Below are 23,350 nucleotides of genomic sequence, written 5' to 3' on the forward strand. Positions count from 1 at the left end.
TTCTGCCTAGACAAATTTCTTTAGCATTTATTGTAAAGCACATTCTGTGGAGCTGAGTTTTCTTAGGTTTTTCTTATCTGTAATACTTTTGATTTCTCTGTTGAATCTAAATGAGATCCTTTCTAAGTAGACTAATCTTGGTTGTAGGTTTTTCCCTTTTGTCACTTCCACTCCCTTCTGGCCTGCCAATGTTATGCTGAAAGATCAGGTCTTAACTTTATTGGGTTTCCCTTCTATCTTACTTGCTGCTTTTCCTTTGCTGTTTTTAATATTTTTTCTGTATTTAGTTTTGTTAGGTTCAGTAATATTTGTCTTGGTGTGTTTCTCTTACTGTTTATCCTATATGGTCACTTTGAATTTATGAACTTGACAATTTCCTTTCCCATGTTAGGCAAGTTTTCAGCTATGGTCTCTTCAAATATTTTTTCAGACCCTTCTATTTCTCTTCTTTTTCTAGTATTCCTATAGTTCAAAACTTGGTGACTTAAATGTTGTCTCAAAGGTCTCTGAGAATATCCTCATTTCTTTTCATTATTTTTTTCTTTATTCTGCTCCTTGGCAGTTATTTCCACCATTCTGTCTTTCAACTCACTTATGTGTTCTTCTGCCTCATTTATTCTGCTATTGGTTCCTTCTAGTATATTTTTAATTTCAGTTATTGTGTTGTTCATCCCTTTTTTTCTTCACTTCTCCTAGGTAATTTTATGTTTTTTCTCTTTATTTTTGTTTTTTGCATTTTCTCCATTCTATATCTGAGATTTTGGATCATCTATAATATGATTACTCTGAATTATTTTTCAGGCAGATTGCCTAATTCCTCTTCCTTTACTTGGTCTTATCATTTTTTACCTTGATTCTTTGTCCACATGATATCCTTCTATATTTTCACTTTGTCTACCTTCTTGTGCTTCAGGTCTTCTTTCCCCAGGCTTCATGGCCATAGTTCTTCTGGCTTCTGGTCTCTGCTCCAGGTGGGTGAGGTTGGTCCTGTGACTTGTGTAGATTTTGTTATGGAAGGGACTAGTGCCTACTTTCTGGTGGGTGGAGTTGAGTCTTTTTCCTCTGATAGGCAGGTCCATGTCAGGTTGTGTATTTGGGGTATCTGTTAGCTTACTTTGACTTTAGGCAGCCTGTCTGCTAATGGTTGGGTTTGTGCTCCTGTCCTGCTTTTTCTTGACATGAGCTATCCATCACTATTTGTTTTAGGCAGTTGGGAGGAGCAAGATCTTGGATTCAGATGATGGTGTTTGTGGGAGCTATCACGGATAAATATTCCCTGGGGCCAGGAATCATCTTGCTGTCCAGTATTCAGGATTCAGTGCTGTAACTCTAGACATGCAGGCCTGATTTCAGGTCAGGGAACCAAGACCCCGAATGTCACTCATCACAGCAATAGGGAGATTAAAGAAAAAATGGCAGGCAAATGGTAAAAGTAAAATCAAACAAAAACAAGATTTGAAAAAAGTACATACACACACACACAGGAAACAAATATAGAACTAAAAAACAAAAGTAAGAAAACAAGAAGACAAACAAAAGCAACCAAAAATTAAATCAATTATAAACAAAACTAATAAAAACTCAAAACAGAAAACAAAACCAGAGTGCCAAATAAAGAATAAAGCCAAGAAAACAAATCAGATAAAAATGATTGAAAAGAAAGAAAAAATGAGAACATAAAAACAAATTTTAAATAGAACTATAATAACATTATATATGCATGTGTATATGCTCAGTTGCTTCACTCCGTATTCCAAGGCCAAATTTGCTTGTTACTCCAGGTGTTTCTTGACTTCCTACTTTTGCATTCCAGTCCCCTATAATGAAAAGGACATCTTTTTTGGGTGTTAGTTCTAAAGGTCTGAGGTTCGTGACATTGTACAGGAGACAGGGATCAAGACCATCCCCATGGAAAAGAAATGCAAAAAAATCAAAATGGCTGTCTGGGGAGGCCTTACAAATAGCTGAGAAAAGAAGAGAAGTGAAAAGCAAAGGAGAAAAGGAAAGATATAAGCATCTGAATGCAGAGTTCCAAAGAATAGCAAGAAGAGATAAGAAAGCCTTCCTCAGTGATCAATGCAAAGAATCAGAGGAAAACAATGGAAGGGGAAAGACTAGAGATCTCTTCAAGAAAATTAGAAATACCAAGGGAATATTTTATGCAAAGATGGGCTCAATAAAGGACAGAAATGGTATGGACCTAACAGAAGCAGAAGATATTAAGAAGAGGTGGCAACAATACACAGAAGAACTGTACAAAAAAGATCTTCATGACCCAGATAATCACAATGGTATGATCACTCACCTAGAGCCAGATATCCTGGAATGTGAAGTCAAGTGGGCCTTAGAAAGCATCAATACGAACAAAGCTAGTGGAGGTGATGGAATTCCAGTTGAGCTATTTCAAACCCTAAAAGATGATGCTGTGAAAGTGCTGCACTCAATATGCTAGCAAATCCGGAAAACTCAGCAGTGGCCATAGGACTGGAAAAGGTCAGTTTTCATTCCAATCCCAAAGAAAGGCAATTCCAAAGAATGCTCAAACTACCGCACAATGCACTCATCTCACACGCTAGTAAAGTAATGCTCAAAATTCTCCAAGCCAGGCTTCAGCAATACATGAACTGTGAACTTCCAGATGTTCAAGCTGGTTTTAGAAAAGGCAGAGGAACCAGAGATCAAATTGCCAACATCTGCTGGATCATCAAAAAAGCAATAGAGTTCCAGAAAAACATCTCTTTCTGCTTTATTGACTATGCCAAAGCCTTTGACTGTGTGGATCACAATAAACTGTGGAAAATTCTGAAAGAGATGGGAATACCAGACCACCTGACCTGCCTCTTGAGAAATATGTATGCAGGTCAGGAAGCAACAGTTAGCACTGGACATGGAACAACAGACTGGTTCCAAATAGGAAAAGGAGTACGTCAAGGCTGTATACTGTCACCCTGCTAATTTAACTTATATGCAGAGTACATCATGAGAAATGCTGGGCTGGAAGAAGCACAAGCTGGAATCAAGATTGCTGGGAGAAATATCAATAACCTCAGATATGCAGATGACACCACCCTTATGGCAGAAAGTGAAGAGGAACTGAAAAGCCTCTTGATGAAAGTGAAAGAGGAGAGTGAAAAAGTTGGCTTAAAGCTCAACATTCAGAAAACAAAGATCATGGGATCTGGTCCCATCACTTCATGGGAAATAGCTGGGGAAACTGTGGAAACAGTGTCAGACTTTATTTTTTGGGGCTCCAAAATCACTGCAGATGGTGACTGCAGCCACGAAAATAAAAGAAGCTTACTCCTTGGAATAAAAGTTATGACCAAAGTAGATAGCATATTTTGAAAAGCAGAGACATTACTTTGCCAACAAAGGTCCATCTAGTCATGGCTATGGTTTTTCCTGTGGTCATGTATGGATGTGAGAGTTGGACTGTGAAGAAGGCTGAGTGCTGAAGAATTGATGCTTTTGAACTGTGGTGTTGGAGAAGACTCTTGAGAGTCCCTTGGACTGCAAGGAGATCCAACCAGTCCATTCTGAAGGAGATCAGCCCTGGGATTTCTTTGGAAGGAATGATGCTAAAGCTGAAATTCCAGTACTTTGGCCACCTCATGCGAAGAGTTGACTCATTGGAAAAGACTCTGATGCTGGGAGGGATCCTGGGCAGGAGGAGAAGGGGACGACAGAGGATGAGATGGCTGGATGGCATCACTGACTCGATGGCCGTGAGTCTGAGTGAACTCTGGGAGTTGGTGATGGACAGGGAGATCTGGCATGCTGCAATTCATGGGGTTGCAAAGAGTCAGACATGACTGAGCAACTGAACTGAACTGAACTGATGCACAGCACATGCAGTGCTAGCATCTAAACTAATACAATAAGCAATTACTAAAGCTACAGTGACCTGAGGTTCAATCTTTACATTAAGCAAGTTTAAATTCATTCTTACATGATTTTTGAAACCTTGTTTATTAACTAAAAATACTGCTTGCTGATAAAACTTGCTCAAATGCTATCACTGAATGTACAAGTCATTGATTATGCCAATACAACAAAGATAACCACATGTTTTAGGATTGCAATGAGCCAGACATCTACTGAAAAAAAAAATATACACAATGAAACAAAACACACAATATTTGAATACGGACACTTCATATCAGTGTTTTGAAGTGTTTCATTAATATCTTAAGAAAAGTGTATCAAAACCTTGGCATGATTTAATTTAAAGTCACCAGAAATTTATTTTTACTAAAACCAGAAATTTATGGCTACACTGCCAGTGCCAGGTCTTCTTAATTTTGACTTAAGAGTTTAATATGACTTAACATTAAAAGCTCACACTACCCTGAAATATATAATTCCACGCATACGGTGACATTTAACATTCAAGTGCCAATGTTCTTGTACTGTCTTTTGGTCAAGTTTCTTTTCTAAACTTTCAAAGAATCACTTTTAGGCTTACAAAAATAAGCATTTGTCAAAATGTTCAATAAATATAACATAAAAATAGCAGCAAAAAGTTATGTAGAAATCTCTCATGTGCAAATAGTTTTCTTCCCAACTATAATTCCCATGGTCCCAAATAGATTTTAGAATCTAGTCCCATCCCCTTCCTAGACAAGCTGTGTCCAACAATCTCCAAGAGACAAAATAAGATTGGAAGTATAAGGACATGCACACAAAACATCTATATATATATATATATATATATATATATATATATATAAAATTCTCTGAATGTGCAATAAAAGAAGTACTTTGTAAAAAGTTATGGGCAAAATGTACAAGGGCCTAAACCTAGACTAATTGAAATAGCACCATAACAAATGACCTCAATACTGTCAAGTGCACCTACTTAATAAAAGTTTTAGAACAAGGCACAATACACTTGAAAATCTATTGCACTTTAGGAAATTTTTGCCATCTTCTTATGCCACTGTTAAAAGATTGAGCATTTTGATCACCACATTCTGGCCACAAAATTAGCACAGAATTCAAAAGTGGCAGAGGCATTTTAGTGGTGGACAATGCTCATCTTTGGCCAGATTTAGCATAAACAGACTATAAATACAATGGAAACCCATGCAACTAAAACTGACTAAAACTGCACTGTGTAGCAGAATTGACACCTTGTGCAGTTATGTATATATTTCCAACCTGTGTGATCTCAAAGATTTCAGTTTGTTACTCTTCTGGAACCGTTTTTACAAAGTCTATAGTAAGCCAGTTTAGCATCTCAACACAGCTTGAACAGGGTAATATGAATCAGCATTTAAAAGAAAGCCTGCTGAATTTAATTCTTCCTGTTCATACCCTCTTGACCAAAAAACATCAACATTGCTGCTGCTGCTAAGTCGCGTCAGTCATGTCCAACTCTGTGCGACCCCATAGATGGCAGCCCACCAGGTTCCCTCGTCCCTGAGATTCTCCAGGCAAGAACACTGGAGTGGGTTGCCATTTCCTTCTCCAATGCATGAAAGTGAAAAGTGAAATTGAAGTCGCTCAGTCGTGTCTGACTCTTAGCAACCCCATGGATTGCAGTCCACCAGGCTCCTCCATCCATGTGATTTTCCAGGCAAGAGTACTGGAGTGGGTTGCCATTGCCTTCTCCTAACATCAACACTAGCATGCGTTATTAGACCGAAAATCATTCAGGGCCCTGATGAGGGCTGGTCATTGCTGTGGTCAGCCATTCTACCACTTCAATTTCACTTATGGCAGGCATTTAAAAAGTCTTAAGTAGATGAATTCTCCTAAAACCCTATCTCAAGTTATCAGACCTTTAAACTTTCCCTGTAATATTATGCCCACATTTGGCTAGCTCATAATTAATGATCTGCCTAAACACTGAAAAAGGAATTGCTGTATTTACTTGCATTACATTTGAAAACAGTGCTTTGAATGTATGCATGTATTCATACATCACCTCATCATGACTGGAATGGCTTGTTTAAAGACTATCAGATTCTAAATACCTATCCAGGATAGAGTGAACAAATCAGAACCTTAACATAGTTCGCCACATTAGAAACTAATTCCATTAATATGCTTCAAAGACATTTGTTGTCTGTTTCCCCCTCAATCTGCAAATATCCAAAAACCCTAATGGGGGCTAATGCATAGGTTTTTCCCTTATAATATTTATGGATGAATTGATGATTCCTGTTAAGCTGTATCACACCTGTGTGCCAAGGTTTGATTTTAGCCCAAGTTCATTAAATTTATTTTGTCAAAAACAATTGATATCTTGAGTATTACTGAGCCAAGAGGACATCAAAATAAAAAGATGTATAAAGTTAAAGGCACAGTACATTAACAAACAAATGATCCTCAGTCACAAATTATAAATGCAGTTTGGGATGGAGGTTGGGAGGGGAGTTAATCCAAACTACAGCAATGAAGTCTTCAAACCACCTTATGAATATGGCTGCTGATTGTTCCATTTGACTCTCCATGTGACCTTGAGCTCCCTTAAAAAAAATTCATTGGAGAATCTCAGTTGGTAATGTGAGTTCTTGAAGCTACACAAGGTATAGTCTGGCTAAGTTACATGTGGTTTCCATATTAGCTTGTTTGGCAGGGTGACCTACTGCAAAGTAGGTTCAGTTACCCTACCAGTCAACCCCCTGGGAGTTATAATTTCCTCCATATTTATCACTGTTGTAAAGGCCTCCATAGGCACCTCCACCAAACCCTCTGCTGCTTCCATGGCCGCCTCCAGCACTGTGGCTGCTGCTGGTGTGGCTGCTGCTGAAGCTGGAACTGCTGTCACCACTACTCTGTCGATAGTCTCTGGCACCAAATCCTCCACTGAATCTACTATTTTTGGATCATCCATGACTGCTACCCTTGTAGTGGTATTCATAAGCCATGTTTTGTAACCAAAATGGCACTTCCTGTTTAGCTTCAACAAGAAGATCCAACAAACCCTTGGTAATATTTATGTTCCTCTCATTAAAGAATGAAGTGGCAAGGCCAAGGTATCCTACACATCCTATACAGCCAATAAAATGTACATATTCTTCAATATCACTTGGTAAGTCAAAATTGATAACATGTTTCATGTTTGATATGTCCACGGGCTTCCCTGGTGGCTCAGTGGTTACAGCATCTGCCTGGAATTCGGGAGACCCAGGTTCAATCCCTGGGTCAGGAAGATCCCCTGGAGAAGGAAATGGCAATCCACTCCAGTACTCTTGCCTGGAGAATCCCATGGATGGAGGAGCCTGGTAGGCTACAGTCCATGGGGTCGCAAAGAGTCAGACACGACTGAGAGACTAATGTACATATTCTTCAATATCACTTGGCAAGTCAAAATTGATAACATGTTTCATGTTTGATATGTCCAGTCCTCTTGCTGCTACTATTGTAGCCATGAGAATCGGGCTTTTACCTGAGCAGAACTGGTAAAGTGCCTCTTCTCTATCTCTCTGAGATTGGTCTGCATGGAAACTGGTACAAGCATATCCTTCATGGTATAAGAAATCCTCTAGAGAATTTGCACCCTTTTTGGTCTCCACAAACAATAAGGTCAGTGAATCTTTGCCTGTTGCATTTAGAAGGTCAAGCAGAAATGACTGTTTGTCTGACTCTTCCACCCAAACTACTTTCTGTGTGATGTTTTCAGAGGGAGAGCCAACTCTTCCTATGGCCAAAAAGATATATTCATCCAAGAAATCATGAGCAAGCATCTGTATTTCCTTAGGGAAGGTAGCACTAAACTTCATAGTGTGGTGAACTCCCTTTGGTGGCATATCTTGTTCAATGATTCTATGTATTTGAGATTCAAACCCCATATCCAACATCTGATCAGCTTCACCTAACACCAACTATTTGCAGAAGTCTAATCAAATTTTCCCTCTTTCCATCATATCCACTAGACTTCCTAGAGTGGTAACTAACAAATGGCATCCACGTTCTAAGTCTAAAATTTGCTGACCAATATCAGCACCACCATAAACCACACAAGGACAAACTCTAGATTGGTATGAAAATTTCCTGGCTTCCTCATAGATCTATATGGCCAATTCTCTAGTTGGCACTAACACCAAAGAGATTTGGTATTGTTTGCAGCACCCATATCTTCCATTTTCCTTCATGGCCCTCAGAGCCTGGCCTGGACCCACAAAATAAATCTGACTCAAGATGGGCAAGAGAAATGCTGCAGTTTTCCCAGACCCTGTTTGGGGACAGGCCATCAGGTCACTCTTCTCTTTGATAATAGGAATAGCATGCTTTTGCACTGGAGTTGGGTGAGTGTGATGAGTAAGCTCAATGTTTCCCATAATAATTTCTCCCATCTAACATCACTGAAACTTTCACTGTGTGGAGGACCATTGTTGCCTGTTGCTCCAACTGGAATGTCCTCAAAATTTTCAAAGTTAACCCCAGTGTTGCCTCCAGAAAAGTTCTTGTTCCAAGCATTCATTTGGTGAGAGTGGCTTTGACCAATCATCTTCATCTGATTTGTCACACCAGCGACTATTTCCATGCTCATATTTGCCAAAGCCACCTCTGCCACCACGACTGCCAAAGTTGTCATAGTCACTTCATCCACAATCACCAAACCTTCCCTTTGATCCACTTCCACGATCACTGAAGAAACTAGACTTCCCTCTTGAATCACTATGGGAACCAAAACTGCTGTATGCTTCCTTATCTTTACTAGAACTCCACCCTGAACTGTCTTTATCATAGAATCCTTTAGTAGCTTCTCTGGTCCTTAGGTGAGGAGGAATATAGCACCCTTTGCTGGCTATACTTCCTCCATTCTGATTATCTGATGAGTTTGGGTCTAGGCAAGCAAACTGCTGGTTTAGCCCAAGTGCCTTTTCCACTGCCACACGACTCATCCCTGAAGAGTACGGAGAACTAGGAGTCTTCCGCTGCTGAGCTAATGTGTTGGGTTCAACACGAAGGCCCTCTCACAGGAGAACTGTGGCTCTAATGATGCTTTTGTTTTGACAGAGTATATAAAACAGTGACCCGGAGCTATTTTGGAAAAATACGGAGCATGCCATTCACATTTTTTATATTGCTATCATTACCCTTGTGTTCCTCAGTTTACTCATTTGTAAAATGCAGATAAGTTTTAGTGCCTGAGATTTTGGGGTCCTTTGTTAGCACAGCATAACCTAGCCTATTTTGACACACGTGGGCAAAATACATTTATAGAACCAGAGTGGTAGGATGGTGGAATTTATCAGAAGCTCAGTGTTTAACAGAACCCATAAGGAGGAACATGTACTCAAGGATGCATGAAAAAGTGGCAGGAAGTCCAAGAGGCAGATTAAGCTTTGAGGGCCTGAAATCCAAAAAGGAACTAAGAAGGCTAATTTTTACCCTGTTTCAGGAGGATAATGAACAGTCCCTTTTCTCCAAGTGTCTTAAGATTAACGAGGATGGAAAGCAAAACTACTCATCTCCACCAGGGGAAGGTGTGCAGACTGGATAAGTGAGAACATCTCCAAAGTTCTTCTGCTGTGGTCTTTTTCATCAGAGAAATGACTCCACCTCTGAAATCACTAGCTCAAGCATCCTGTTTCTTGCACACAATTCCCTTTCCTTTCAGACACTGGTTCAAATCCTATTTTCCAATTTCATTGACCACTACCCCCACTTTCTTAATTTTTTCATATTCAGCTAAGAGACTCCCAGACCATTATTTTTTATAACATTTCTACCAATAATCTAAAGTTTCTGGCCCTCTGTCTTTTCATTATTCACTTAGCGACAAACCCAGCTTTTGTCCTTTCCATGACATGGAACAATAGACTGGTTCCAAATAGGAAAAGGAGTACGTCAAGGCTGTATATTGTCACCCTGCTTATTTAACTTATATGCAGAGTACATCATGAGGAACGCTGGGCTGGAAGAAGCACAAGTTGGAATCAAGATTTCTGGGAGAAATATCAATAACCTCAGATATGCAGATGACACCACCCTTATGGCAGAAAGTGAAGAAGAACTAAAGAGCCTCTTGATGAAAGTGAAAAAGGAGAGTGAAAAAGTTGGCTTAAAGCTCAACATTCAGAAAACGAAGATCATGGCATCTGGTCCCATCACTTCATGGCAAATAGATGGGGAAACAGTGGCTGACTTTATTTTTCTGGGCTCCAAAATCACTGTGGATGGTGATTGCAGCCATGAAATTAAAAGAGGCTTGCTCCTTGGAAGCAAAGTTATGACCAACCTAGACAGCATATTAAAAAGCAGAGACATTACTTTGCCAACAAAGGTCCATCTAGTCAACGCTATGGTTTTTCCAGTAGTCATGTATGGATGTGAGAGTTGGACTATAAAGAAAGCTGAGTGCCGAAGAATTGATGCTTTTGAACTGTGGTGTTGGAGAACACTTCTGAGAGTCCCTTGAGCTGCAAGGAGATTCAACCAGTCCATCCTAAAGGAGATCAGTCCTGGGTGTTCATTGGAAGGACTGATGTTGAAGCTGAAACTCCAATACTTTCGCCACCTGATGCGGAGAGCTGACTCATTTGAAAAGACCCTGATGCTGGGAAAGCTTGGGGGCAGGAGGAGAAGGGGATGACACAGGATGAGATGGTTGGATGGCATCACCGACACAGTGGACATGGGTTTGGGTGGACTCCGGGAGTTGGTGATGGACAGGGAGGCCTGGCATGTTGCGGTTCATGGGGTCGCAAAGAGTCGGACACTACTGAGCAACTGAACTGAACTGTGCGCCCACAAACAGTATTGCAAGAAGTTTTCCCAAAGGACAGATTATCATCAAGATAAAGTCATAATCATCACCTCAAATGGTCCCCAATAGCCTATGTTTTTCATGTCCATCCAGTTCCAGCCTCAAATTAATTGTGTTTATTTAAAACCTTCTCTGGATAGAGGTCTACTCTGTTATCCCTCTTTGCCCTCCACATGCCTCTCCATTCTAAACAGATGATCTTACCTCCTCCTTCATAGAGAAAGTGAAATGGCTGGACAACCTCACTTTTCAACTATCAGACCCATGTATCCACTTACTTCTGTACCCATCTTCTCCTTTGCAAGGATATTATTTTCCAATATTAATCTATAACTTTTTATTTATGTTTTCACTTTTCCTTTCTCCCCTTTTTTAATCAAGTAGGGAGCTCTGCGCTCACTGGTAGGGAGGGATGTGGCTAGACAGAATGTACAAGGTCGCTGGTGTCTCCTTCCAAAAGCCTAAACTCTGGTACTGGAGAGTATGGTAGGTATTTTAAAACAACCACAAAATCTCCCCCTCCTCTTTCCATGTCCTTTGGTAGTGCCTTCACACACTGACTCTAGGATGGCCTTGTGACTTGCATTGGCCAAGATGACATTAACAAATATGATATGAGCAAAGTCTTGAAAAAAATGCTTCCACCATGGGGATTGCCCTTTTTCTGCCCTTGGGAACTCTGGGATCACTGTGTGAAGAAACCTGGGCTAGCCACATGGCTCAGAGAGTAAGCCATCCCAGCGGAGGCTCCCAGACCAACCAGCATGCTAACGCCACACAGGTGAGGGAGGATATCTTAGATCAGTGCTTCTCAAACTATAGTGTACACATAAACCACCAGGTGATCTTGCCAAAAACCAGAAATTCATTCATTAGGCCTAGAGTGGGACTTGAGCACCTACATTTCCAGTAAGTTCCTGGGTGCTGCTGGTCTGAGAAGTGTGCTTTGCAAAGATGTGACAGGGACTTCCCTGGCAGTCCAGTGGTTAGTACTCTGTGCTTCCACTGCAGGGGGCCCAGGTTCAACTCCTGGTTGGGGAACTAAGATCCCACATGCCACGCAGGATGGCTGGACATGCTCCAGCCCCGTTTGAGTTGACCTAAATCAGGAGAACCACCAAGCTGACCCATACTATGTTGTAGTAGTAGTGTTAGTTGCCCAGTCGTGTCCGACTCTTTGTGACCCCATGGATTGTAGCACGCCAGGCTCCTCTGTCCAGGAAACTCTCCAGGCAAGAATACTGAAGTGGGTAGCCATTCCCTTCTCCAGGGGATCTTCCCGACCCAGGGATTAAACCCGGGTCTCCTGCATTGGAGGCAGATTCTTTACCATCTGAGCCACCATGGAAGAGCTATGAGCAATAATAAATGTGGATTTTAAGATACTATTACACAGCAAAAGCTAGCTGATACAGAAGTATGAGAACTTAGATAAAACATCTTGGAAAAGCAGAGGAAAGAGCAGTGCTCCATGGGCTCCTCCCCTAGGCTGGGCATGGAGGAAGGGAGAGAGAAAAGTCTATGGCCCCACAGAAGAGAGAACGTGAGTTCTTCCTAGCTATGCATGAAGGAAGAGCAGGACTCAAGGAGGAGTGGCTACATGTTCATTTTTACAGAGATGATCAGAGGCACTGTCCCAAACCTTCCTGGGCCCCAGGCATAGGTGGGAGGCAGCACAAGGGTCACAGAGACAGTGATGGCAACATCTCAAGGGCAACCATGAGGACCAAAACCCAGTGATCCTATGACACCCTAGGAATCATCAAGGTCACTTGTCTCACCCCAGCAGGCAATTAACAAAACCATAAAGTTTTTTCTACAAGGTGATTTTTATCCCACCTAAGGACTGATGCTGAAGCTGAGGGTCAGTTTTCATTCTAATCCCAAAGAAAGGCAATGCCAAAGAATGCTCAAACTACTGGTTCCAAATAGGAAAAGGAGTACATCAAGGCTGTATATTATCATCCTGTTTATTTAACTTATATGCAGAGTACATCATGAGAAATGCTGGGCTGGAAGAAACACAAGCTGGAATCAAGATTGCCAGGAGAAATATCAATAACCTCAGATATGCAGATGACACCACCCTTATGGCAGAAAGTGAAGAGGAGCTAAAAAGCCTCTTGATGAAAGTGAAAGTGGAGAGTGAAAAAGTTGGCTTAAAGCTCAACATTCAGAAAATGAAGATCATGGCATCCAGTCCCATCACTTCATGGCAAATAGATGGGGAAACAGTGGAAACAGTGTCAGACTTTATTTTTTGGGGCTCCAAAATCACTGCAGATGGTGACTGCAGCCATGAAATTAAAAGATGCTTACTTCTTGGAAGGAAAGTTATGACCAACCTAGGTAGCATATTGAAAAGCAGAGACATTACTTTGCCAACAAAGGTCCGTCTAGTCAAGGCTATGGTTTTTCCAGTGGTCATGTATGGATGTGAAAGTTGGACTGTGAAGAAGGCTGAGCAGTGAAGAATTGATGCTTTTGAACTGTGGTGTTGGAGAAGACTCTTGAGAGTCCCTTGGACTGCAAGGAGATCCATCCAACCAGTCCATTCTGAAGGAGATCAGCCCTGGGATTTCTTTGGAAGGAATGATGCTAAAGCTGAAACTCCAGTACTTTGGCCACCTCATGCGAAGAGTTGACGCACTGGAAAAGACTGATGCTGGGAGGGATTGGGGGCAGGAGGAGAAGGGGATGACAGAGGATGAGATGGCTGGATGGCATCACTGACTCGATGGCCGTGAGTCTGAGTGAACTCCGGGAGTTGGTGATGGACAGGGAGGCCTGGCGTGCTGCGATTTATGGGGTGGCAAAGAGTCGGACACGACTGAGCAACTGAACTGAACTGAAGGACTGATACTGAATCTGAAGCTCCAATACTTTGGCCACCTGATGCAAAGAGCTGACTCATTGGAAAAGATCCTGATGCTGGGAAAGATTGAAAGCAGGAGGAGAAGGGGACAACAGAGGATGAGATGGCTAGATGGCATCACCAACTCAATAGACAAGAGTTTGAGCAAGCTCTGGGAGTTGGTGAAGAACAGGGAAGCCTGGCGTGTGGCAGTCCATGGGGTCACAAAGAGTCAGACATCACCGAGCAACTGAACAACAAAAAAGTTAGTGAAACTGCCACCCCCTTTTTCTTCATTTTGCTACAATAGTGTAGGTCCTGGTCCCCCTATCAGTCCCTATTTCTCTTTCCTGTTAATTCAACCACACTCTCTCAGCCAGATTTTTCTCACCAGTGTAAGAATTCAGCATAGTTAAATGTCTCTCTTTAAAGTCCCATTGAGTCACAGCCTCATCTAGCACAGCTTTACCTTCAACTCCCTTATGGGAATCAGAAGGTGCCCCTCCAGATGGAGGAATTGCAGAAAGGGGGGCTGACCACATTGTAAAAAGCACCCCTGCCTTCAGCCTGCAGGCCCAGGCCCACATTATCATCCAGAATGCAGAGCCTGGCTGGATTCCAGCTTGCTCTTGTGTCCTCCTGTCAGACATCCTGGTCACACCCTGGTCCCGCTGTCACCAGTTTCTCTGCCCGCTCCTCACAGCCCGACTTCTTGGTGGAGTTGTCTGTACTTGTTCCCTTCCTGCTGTCATCTCCTATTCATTCTCAGCACAGTCCACTCTGGGTTCCAACCCAGCACTGCTACCTAAACAGCTCTTTCAAAACGTGTTAATGGTTTCTGCATTCTTGAATCCAGGAGACATTTTCAATGTCTCACCTAATTGACCTTGCAGTAGTGTTTACACTGTTGACAGCTTCTGCCTTCAAACTCTCTGTTCTTTCAGCTTTGATGATATCACCTCCTGCTTGGCTCTCCTCTCATTTCACTGCTGCACTTTAAGATCTCAGCACTCGGGAGACTGGGCTTTGTATATCCATGACCCTAATAGTACCTACACTGCAAGGTTGTTGTAAGAATTAAATCATGTAATACAGCTAGCTAGCTAGCTATAGATAGAAACCCATTGCATGATGTGGAGTAAGCTTCAAGTATTCTGAGTTACTGCCATTGTCATGAGAAGCTTACCCTCCTCTGGCTAGTTATTCAATGTTTTAGAATGTTTAGAATTCCTTCAGGCTCAGTCTTAGGCCCCTTTTCTTCTCTGGTTTGTTCAGTAACCCCTGGTTGACTTTTTTTGGCACAGATTTCTCATTGGAGCTCCAGACCTAGAAATCTAGTTGCCAATTTGACAATTCCTCTTGGTTGCCTCAAGGTCATCTCAAGTTTAATATGTGAATGGGAAAACTATCTATTATGCAGTCAAAAACATAGGAGTTGGTCTTGGTACTTCTCTCTTTCTCAGTCCTGCCTCCTGCTTCAGTCCAATCCATCAGCCAAGGCAGACTGGTTTTACTTCCTTATAGCTCATTAAAAAAAAAAATTTTTTGGCCACATTGCATGCCATGTGGAATCCTAGTTCCCCAACCAGGGATCATACCTGCACCCGTGCATTGGAAACATCGAGTCTTAACCACTGGGATGCCAGGGAAGTCCCTTCAAGGCCCTTTAATATGTTTACTTCTCTTCATTGCCACTATCCCCACCTTAGCCCAGGTTTGCACCCTCTGTCCCCTGTAAAAACTGCTTAGCTGGTCTCTGTCTCCACTCTGCTTTCTTCTGATTTTGAATCAGTGATTTATTTCAGTCTTGTCACTCCTGACCTTGGAGTCTATCATGGCTTCCAATGGGTCTTTGGGTAAAGACTCAAGTCGTTGAAGCTTGTAAATTGTGTGGTTAGAGGTCTTGAATGCCAGAACTTATCATGATGTCAAGCACATAGTTGACTTCTGGGAGGAAGCACTTTTATATCTGGTTTTTGAAAGCAAACCACTGACTATATTAGCAGAAACAAAATTCCAAAAATAGTCTTGCTAGAGTCTAGTGGATTGAGATGGAGGCAGAAGATGTACTGGGGCAAAAGGGGAGGAGAATCTGAAGTAGATGGCAGTAGGAAAGGAAGGGATGGAGAGACAGTGTGAGAACAGAATCTGCAGGCCTGGCTGAGGGAAAATGAGACCAATGGTTGAGAAGGGGGAAAGAAAAAATTATTTCTTTTGATTCTCTCTTTTTCATGAGGTTTCAAACATTATAAACAGGGGTGCTGAAATCACATCTTTAATACTTTATTATTTGCATTTATTCATTTATTTTTTGGCTGCACTGGGTCATTGTTGCTGCACATGGGCTTTTGCTAGTTGCGGCTAGTGGGGGCTACTCTCTGGTTATGATGTGCAGGCTTCTCATTGCAATGGCTTCTTCTCAGGCGAGTGGGCTCAGTACTTGTGGCACACAAGCTTAGTAGCATCATGGCATGTGGGGTCTTCCTGGACCAGGGATTGAACGCATATCCTCTGCATTGGTAGGTGTATTCTTAACCATTGCACTACCAGGGAAGTCCAATACTTTAAAAATTCTGGACCTGGAGACCAAACTTCCTCAAAAATGGCTGGACTTTCCCTTGTATTTTTTTCATATCTCAATATTTATTCAAAAATATATGTGCTGAGCTGAAGAGGAGTATGAAAAAGTTGGCTTAAAACTCAACATTCATAAAACTAAGATCATGGAATCCTGTCCCATCATTTCATGGCAAATAGATGGGGAAACTACGGCAACAGTAAGAGACTTTATTTTGGGAGCTCCAAAATCACTGCAGATGATGACTGCAGCCATGAAATTAAAAGATGCTTGTTTCTTGCAAGAAAAGTTATGACCAACCTAGAAAGCATATTAAAAAGCAGAGACATTACTTTGCCAACAAAGATCCATCTAGTCAAAGTTATGGTTTCTCCAGTAGTCATGTATGGATGTGAGAGTTGGACTATAAAGAAAGCTGAGCGCTGAAGAACTGATGCTTTTCTGTGGTACATATACACAATGGAATATTACTCAGCTATTAAAAAGAATGCATTTGAATCCGTTCTAATGAGGTGGATGAAACTGGAGCCTATTATACATAGTGAAGTAAGTCAGAAAAAAAAAACACCAATACAGTATATTAAGACATATATATAGAGAATTTAGAAAGATAGTAATGATGACCCTATCTGTGAGATAGCAAAAGAGACCCAGATGTAAAGAACAGACTTTTGGACTCTGTGGGAGAAGGCAAGGATGGGATGATTTGAGAGAATAGCACTGAATCATGTATATTATTATATTGGAAATAGATCACTAGTCCAGGTTCGATGCATGAGACAGGGTGCTCAAGGCTGGTGCACTGGGAAGACCCTGAGGGATGGGATAGGGAGGGAGGTGGGAAGGGGGTTCAGGATGGGGAAAACATGTACACCCATGGCTGATTCATGTCAATGTATGGCAAAAACCACTACAATATTGTAAAGCTAGTTAGCCTTCAATTAAAATAAATAAATTTAAAAAAAAAAAGAATTGATGCTTTTGAACTGTGGTGTTGGAGAAGACTCTTGAGAGTCCCTTGGACTGCAAGGAGATCCAACCAGTCCATTCTAAAGGAGATCAGTCCTGGGTGTTCTTTGGAAGGACTGATGCTAAAGCTGAAACTCCAGTACTTTGGCCACCTCATGCGAAGAGTTGATGCACTGGAAAAGACTCTGATGCTGGGAGGGATTGGGGACAGGAGAAGGGGATGACAGAGGATGAGATGGCTGGATGGCATCACCGACTCGATGGATGTGAATTTGAGTGAACTCCGGGAGTTGTTGATGGACAGGGAGGCCTGGCGTGCTTCGATTCATGGGGTCGCAAAGAGTCGGACACGACTGAGCGACTGATCTGAACTGACTGATCTTTCCACACCAAGATGGCAGAATTAGAAACATCACCATCATCCTTGTGCATGTCTCTCCTGTTTTCTCAGTCACGACATCCAGCTATTTTCCTCAGCCCGGAAGTGTACCAAGACCTTCATCATTGACCTATTTCCCTGTAAGGTTCCACCACTCATTAATCCACACTGTTTTTCCTCTCAGACTTTGTGTAATTCATCATCTCTCAGTTGGTCACTTCTTCCATCCCTCTCTGCCTCAGCACCTTTAAAACACATCTCTCTGAGGCTCACAAGGTCCAGTCCACACTCCTTTACCTACACACCTCATAAGTTTTTTCATAGAGCTGTCATTACTCTTTAGCATGCCTTCTGAGGGTTTCACAGTCTGGCTAAAACCAATATCTACAGTCTCCCTTTCCACCACTTCCTTCCTCTTCCTCTCCCAGTCTCCATTCCAGTTCTGATGGCCCACTGTGTTTTATGCTGTATATTAGAACCAGACTGTTCTGGGTTTAGCAAAAATGCCAAGCAGTTTGATGCTTCTAAAACTGAGCTCAAGTTGTTCTCTCTGCCTGAAAGTGTCCTTTGCCCACATCAAAGTCTATGATATTGCACTCAGATTTGAAGCTCACATATAAATTTCCTTCAACAGAATTAATGACTCACTTTCTGGGTTCCCATGGCATCTTGTGCACACATGCACTAAAACAACTCTTATCAACTCTTTGAGGTTGTTTCCCTTACTAGATGGACTCTGAGCTCCACAAGAAAACTTGGAATATATATTCAATTGATGTTTGGCTTGAACTAGTGAATTTACTGTCCCTAGTATAGTTAGTACATTAAGCTTCCCCGGTGGCTCAGTGGTAAAGAATCCGCCTGCCAATGCAGGAGAAGTGGGTTTTGTTCCTGGGTTAGGAAGATCCCCTGGAGAAGGAAATAGCCACCCACTCCAGTATTCTTGCCTGGGCAATCCCATGGACAGAGGAGCCCAGCAGGCTATATAGTCCAGGGGGTTGCAAAAGAGTCAGACACAACAATAATAAATTGTATACACCTAATAATGAATTTTAATTAGATACTATACTGTAGATTAGAAACTAGAGAAGCAAACATTAATGTATTGAGTTTAAAGAAAGGGAGAAGTGATTCTAAAGAACTAATATGTCAAACAGAGAGGAATAAGGGACCTGCATGGAAGAAAGAAACAAAGATAAATCAGAGGTGGACATTATTTAAACGCAAATTATCCACTTCAACACTGTCCCTGTTATTCTATTTTTGTATATAGGCAGGCAGATGTGCCCTGGTGTCAAATGAGAAAATACCTCATTTAAAATGATTAAAAACACTATGAAACATCAGCATTGAAGAAGTTGAAAATCTGTACTACATGTATTAGTTATGATTTTTTTTATTATTCTTAGACCACTTTCACATATGTCACTTCTTGATAAATGCTTTTTGTAAATGATTTCAAGACACAGGTAAAGAAGAAAGGAAATAGACACAAGTCTACTTTAGTCATTTAGCTTGTTGTTTCTTATGGACAATTTATGTGCAATTCAACTTTGTTGTGCAAAGTGTTATTTATAGTCAACATGATTAACAACTTAGAACTATAGGACTTTTAGTAAGATGATTACACTAGTTCAGCTGGTGAAGAATTTCCACATCGTACAAGTAAATATTCCTTACCACTATGATTTGTTAGAGGATAGGTTTTATTCAGTGGGCAATTCAGTTCAAGTACCCTTTAAAAATTTTTAACAAGCAGCTATTTCTCAGGAACACTTGCCTTCTGTTTTCAGCTGTTTGCTATTCAGTTCAGTTCAGTCACTCAGTCATGTCCGACTATTTGCAACCCTATGGACTGCAGCCTGCCAGACTTCCCTGTCGATCACCAACTCCCGGAGCTTGCTCAAACTCACATCCATCGAGTCAGAGATGCCATCCAACCATCTCATCCTCTGTCGTCCCCCTCTCCTTCTGCCTTCTGTCTTTCCCAGCATCAGGGTCTTTCCCAACAAGTCAGTTCTTCGCATAAGGTGACCAAAGTATTGTTTGCTGTTAGCCCTTGACACAGAAGCATTAGGTATTAAAATGAGCTACTGTAGACATCGGACTTCCAAAATGAGTTAGTGAGAAGATCAACAAATCTGTTCCTCAAAAAACAATGTTAAGACTGACAAAATTGCAAAAAAACAAAGCCAACCAAACATTAAGAGTCCCACCAACTTCTTTAGGACTGTGGAAATTGGACAGAAGGAAAGAAAGGTGCAGAAAAATCATTTTAGAAATAATGGCTAAACCATTCCAAACTTGATGAAAAACATTAATCTATATATATGATAATTTCAATGGATTCTCCATAGGATAAACACAAAGAACTCTATACCTAAACATATCATATTCAAACTATTCAAAGTCAAGAGAAAATCCTGAAAGCCACAAGAGAAAAACGACTTATCAGGGAAAAGGGAACCACATCATATATAACAGAATCATAGTGACTTCTCATCAGCAATAATGAAGGCCAGAGGGTGGTGACATGATTTATTTAAAGGGGCAGAAGAGAGACTTCCCTAGTGGTCCAGTGGTTAGGACTCTATGCTTCCAAAGCAGGGGGTTCAGGTTCAATCCCTTGTCAGGGAAAGCTAGGATCCCACATGCTATGTGGTGAGACCAAAAAAATAAAGTGGCAGAAGAAAAAAAATATTACCCAGAATTTTACATCCTGCAAAACCATCTTTCAAAACTAAAGGCAAAGGGTAAAGGATCTGAATAAACATTTCTCCAAAGAAGGTATAGAGATGTCACATAAGTACATGAAAAGATGCTCAAGATCATTATCCTTCAGGGAAATGCAAATAAAAATGACAATGAGATATCAGTTCACCCCAGCTAGGATGGCCATTATCAAACTCAGATAGAAACAAGTGTTGGCAAGGATATGCAGAAATCAGAAGTTACATGTGGCCACTTTGGAAAACATTCTGGTCTTTCCTCAAAAAGTTAAACACAAGTAAAGACCTAAACATAAGGCCAGGAAGTGTAAAACTCTTAGAGGTAAACATAGGCAGAACACTCTTTGACCTAAATCGCAGCAAGATCCTCTTTGCTCTACCTCCTAGAGTAATGGAAATAAAAACAAAAATAAACAAATGGGACCTAATTGAACTTAAAAAGTTAAACACAGACTTAACATTTGATTCAGCAATCCCAACTTCAAGCATATATCCAAGAGAAATAAAGACACAAGTCAACACAAAAACTTGTATATGAATATTCATGTCAGCAATATTCATACTAGCCCAAAGTGGAAACAAATGTCCATCAGCTGATGAATGGACAAATATGGTGTATCCATACAATGGAATATTACTCAGTCATAAAAAGAAAAATGGTTGATATCTGCTACAACATGATGAATTTTAAAAACATAATGCTAAGTGAAAGAAGCCAGTCAAAAGACCAAATATTATATTATTATATTTTATTTTTCTGAAATCTCCAGAATTGGCAAATCAATAAAGACATAAAGCAGATTAGTTGTTGCCTAGGGCTGGGGGAGGGCAGTGGAGTTTTGGGAGAGTGACAGCCAAAGGGTACAAGATTTATTTTTTGTGTTTATAACAACGTTCTAAAGTTGATTGTAGGTAATAGTTGTATGACTCTGTGGTGTTACTAGACCATTAAATTGTACACTTTAAATGGGTAAATTGTATGATATATAAACTGTTGTTGTTGTTCAGTAGCTAAGTTGTCTCCTACTCTTTGTGACCCCATGAACTGCAGCACACCAGGATTCCCTGTCTTTCAGTATCTTCCAGAGTTAGCCCAAGTTTATTTCCATTGAGCCAGTGATGCCATCCAACCATCTTTTCCTGTCGTCCCCTATCCTCCTGCCCTCAATCTTTCCCAGCATCAGGGTCTTTTCCAGTGATTCAGCTCTTCACATCAGGTGGCCAAAGTCTTGGAGTTTTAGCTTCAGGATCAGTCCTTCCAATGAATATTCAGGGTTGATTTCCTTTAGGATTGACTGGTTTGATCTCCTGGCTGTCCAAGAGGACTCTAAAGAGTCTTCTCTAGCACCACAATTCAAAAGCATCAATTCTTCAGTGCTCAGCCTTCTTAATGGTCCATCTCTCACATCTGTACATGACTACTGGAAAAACCATAGCTCTATCTATATGGACCTTTGTCAGCAAAGTGATATCTATGCTTTTTAATATGCTGTCTAGGTTTTTCATAGCTTTCCTTCCAAGGAACAAGTGTCTTTTAATTTCATGTCTGCAGTCAACATCCACAGTGATTTTGGAGTCCAAGAAAATAAAATCTGTCACTGTTTCCACTTTTCCCCCACCTATTTGCCATGAAGTGATGGGACCAGATGCCATGATCTTAGTTTTCTGAATGTTGAGTTTTAAGCTAGCTTTTTCACTTTCCTCTTTCACCTTCATCAAGAGGCTTTTTAGTTCCTCTTTGCTCTCTGCCATTAGAGTGGTATCAACTGCATAACTGAAGTTGCTGATATTTCTCCCAGCAAACTTGATTCCAACTTGTGCTTCATTCAGCCCAGCATTTCGCATGATGTACTCTGCATTTAAGTTAAATAAGCAAGGTGACAATATACAGCCTTGACGTACTCTTTCCCAAATTGGAACAAGTCCACTGTCCCATGTCTGGTTCTAACTGTAGCTTCTTGACCTGCATAAAGATTTTGAAGGAGGCTGGTACGGTGGTCTGGTATTTCCATCTCTTTAAGAATTTTCCACAGTTTGTTGTGATCCACACAGTCTAAGGCTTTCGTGTAGCCAGTAAAGTAGACGTTTTTCTGGAATTCCCTTGCATTATCCATGACCCAAGGAATATTGGCAATTTGATCTCTGGTTCCTCTGCCTTGTCTAATCCCACCTTGTACATCTGGAAGTTCTCGGTTCATGTACTGCCGAAGCCTAGCTGGAAAGATTTTAAACATAACCTTTCTAGCATGTAAAATTAGCAGCTGTATGGTAGTTTGAACATTCTTTGGCATTGCTGTTCTTTGGGATTGGAATGAAAACTGACCTTTTCCAGTCCTATGGCCACTGCTGAGTTTTCCATATTTGCTGACATATTGAGTGCAGCACTCAAACAGCATCATCTTTTAGGATTTGAAATAGCTTAGCTGGAATTCCGGAGAAGGCAATGGCACCCCACTCCAGTACTCTTGGCTGGAAAATCCATGGACAGAGGAGCCTGGTAGGCTGCAGTCCATGGGGTCGCTAAGAGTCAGGCATAACTGAGCAACTTCACTTTCACTTTTCAGTTTCATGCATTGGAGAAGGAAATGGCAACCCACTCCAGTGTTCTTGCCTGGAGAATCCCAGGGGCGGGGAAGTCTGGTGGGCTGCCATCTATGGGGTTGCACAGATTTGGACACGATTGAAGCGACTTAGCAGCAGCAGCTGGAATTCATCACCTCCACGAGCTTTGTTTGTAGTAATGTTTCCTAAGGCACAATTGACTTCACACTCCAGGATGTCTGACTTCACACTCCAGGATGTCTGTCTCTAGGTAAGTGACTACACTATAAAAAATCCAAACAGGTAAATAACCAAGTGATTGAATCAGTAATCAAAAACTTTAATAAAAGAAAAGTCCAGAGCCCCAGCTGGCCTCAGATAGTTGGTCCCCCACCATCCCCTTGTGGCCTGTCATGTGTTCAATGTAGGGCCCATTGTGGAGTGCCTTCTGTCCTCAGAAACAGAATGCATCCAGAAAGGTGGCTGCCTCTTCAGAATGCATCCAGAAAGGTGGCTGCAACTGTTCTGTTCTTGGTGAACCTGGTGTGGAACCTGGTGCTAAATCATTAGCTAAACC

General features: G+C 41.3%; 1 pseudogene; it reads right to left on the reverse strand.

Annotated features, from left to right (window-relative positions):
• Positions 1–4,701: 4,701 nt before the first annotated feature.
• Positions 4,702–23,053, reverse strand: LOC139181303 (ATP-dependent RNA helicase DDX3X pseudogene; annotated as a pseudogene).
• Between the last annotated feature and the right edge of the window lie 297 nt (positions 23,054–23,350).

Source organism: Bos indicus, chromosome X (assembly GCF_029378745.1).
Source record: "Bos indicus isolate NIAB-ARS_2022 breed Sahiwal x Tharparkar chromosome X, NIAB-ARS_B.indTharparkar_mat_pri_1.0, whole genome shotgun sequence".
Classification (NCBI taxonomy): Eukaryota; Metazoa; Chordata; class Mammalia; order Artiodactyla; family Bovidae; genus Bos; species Bos indicus.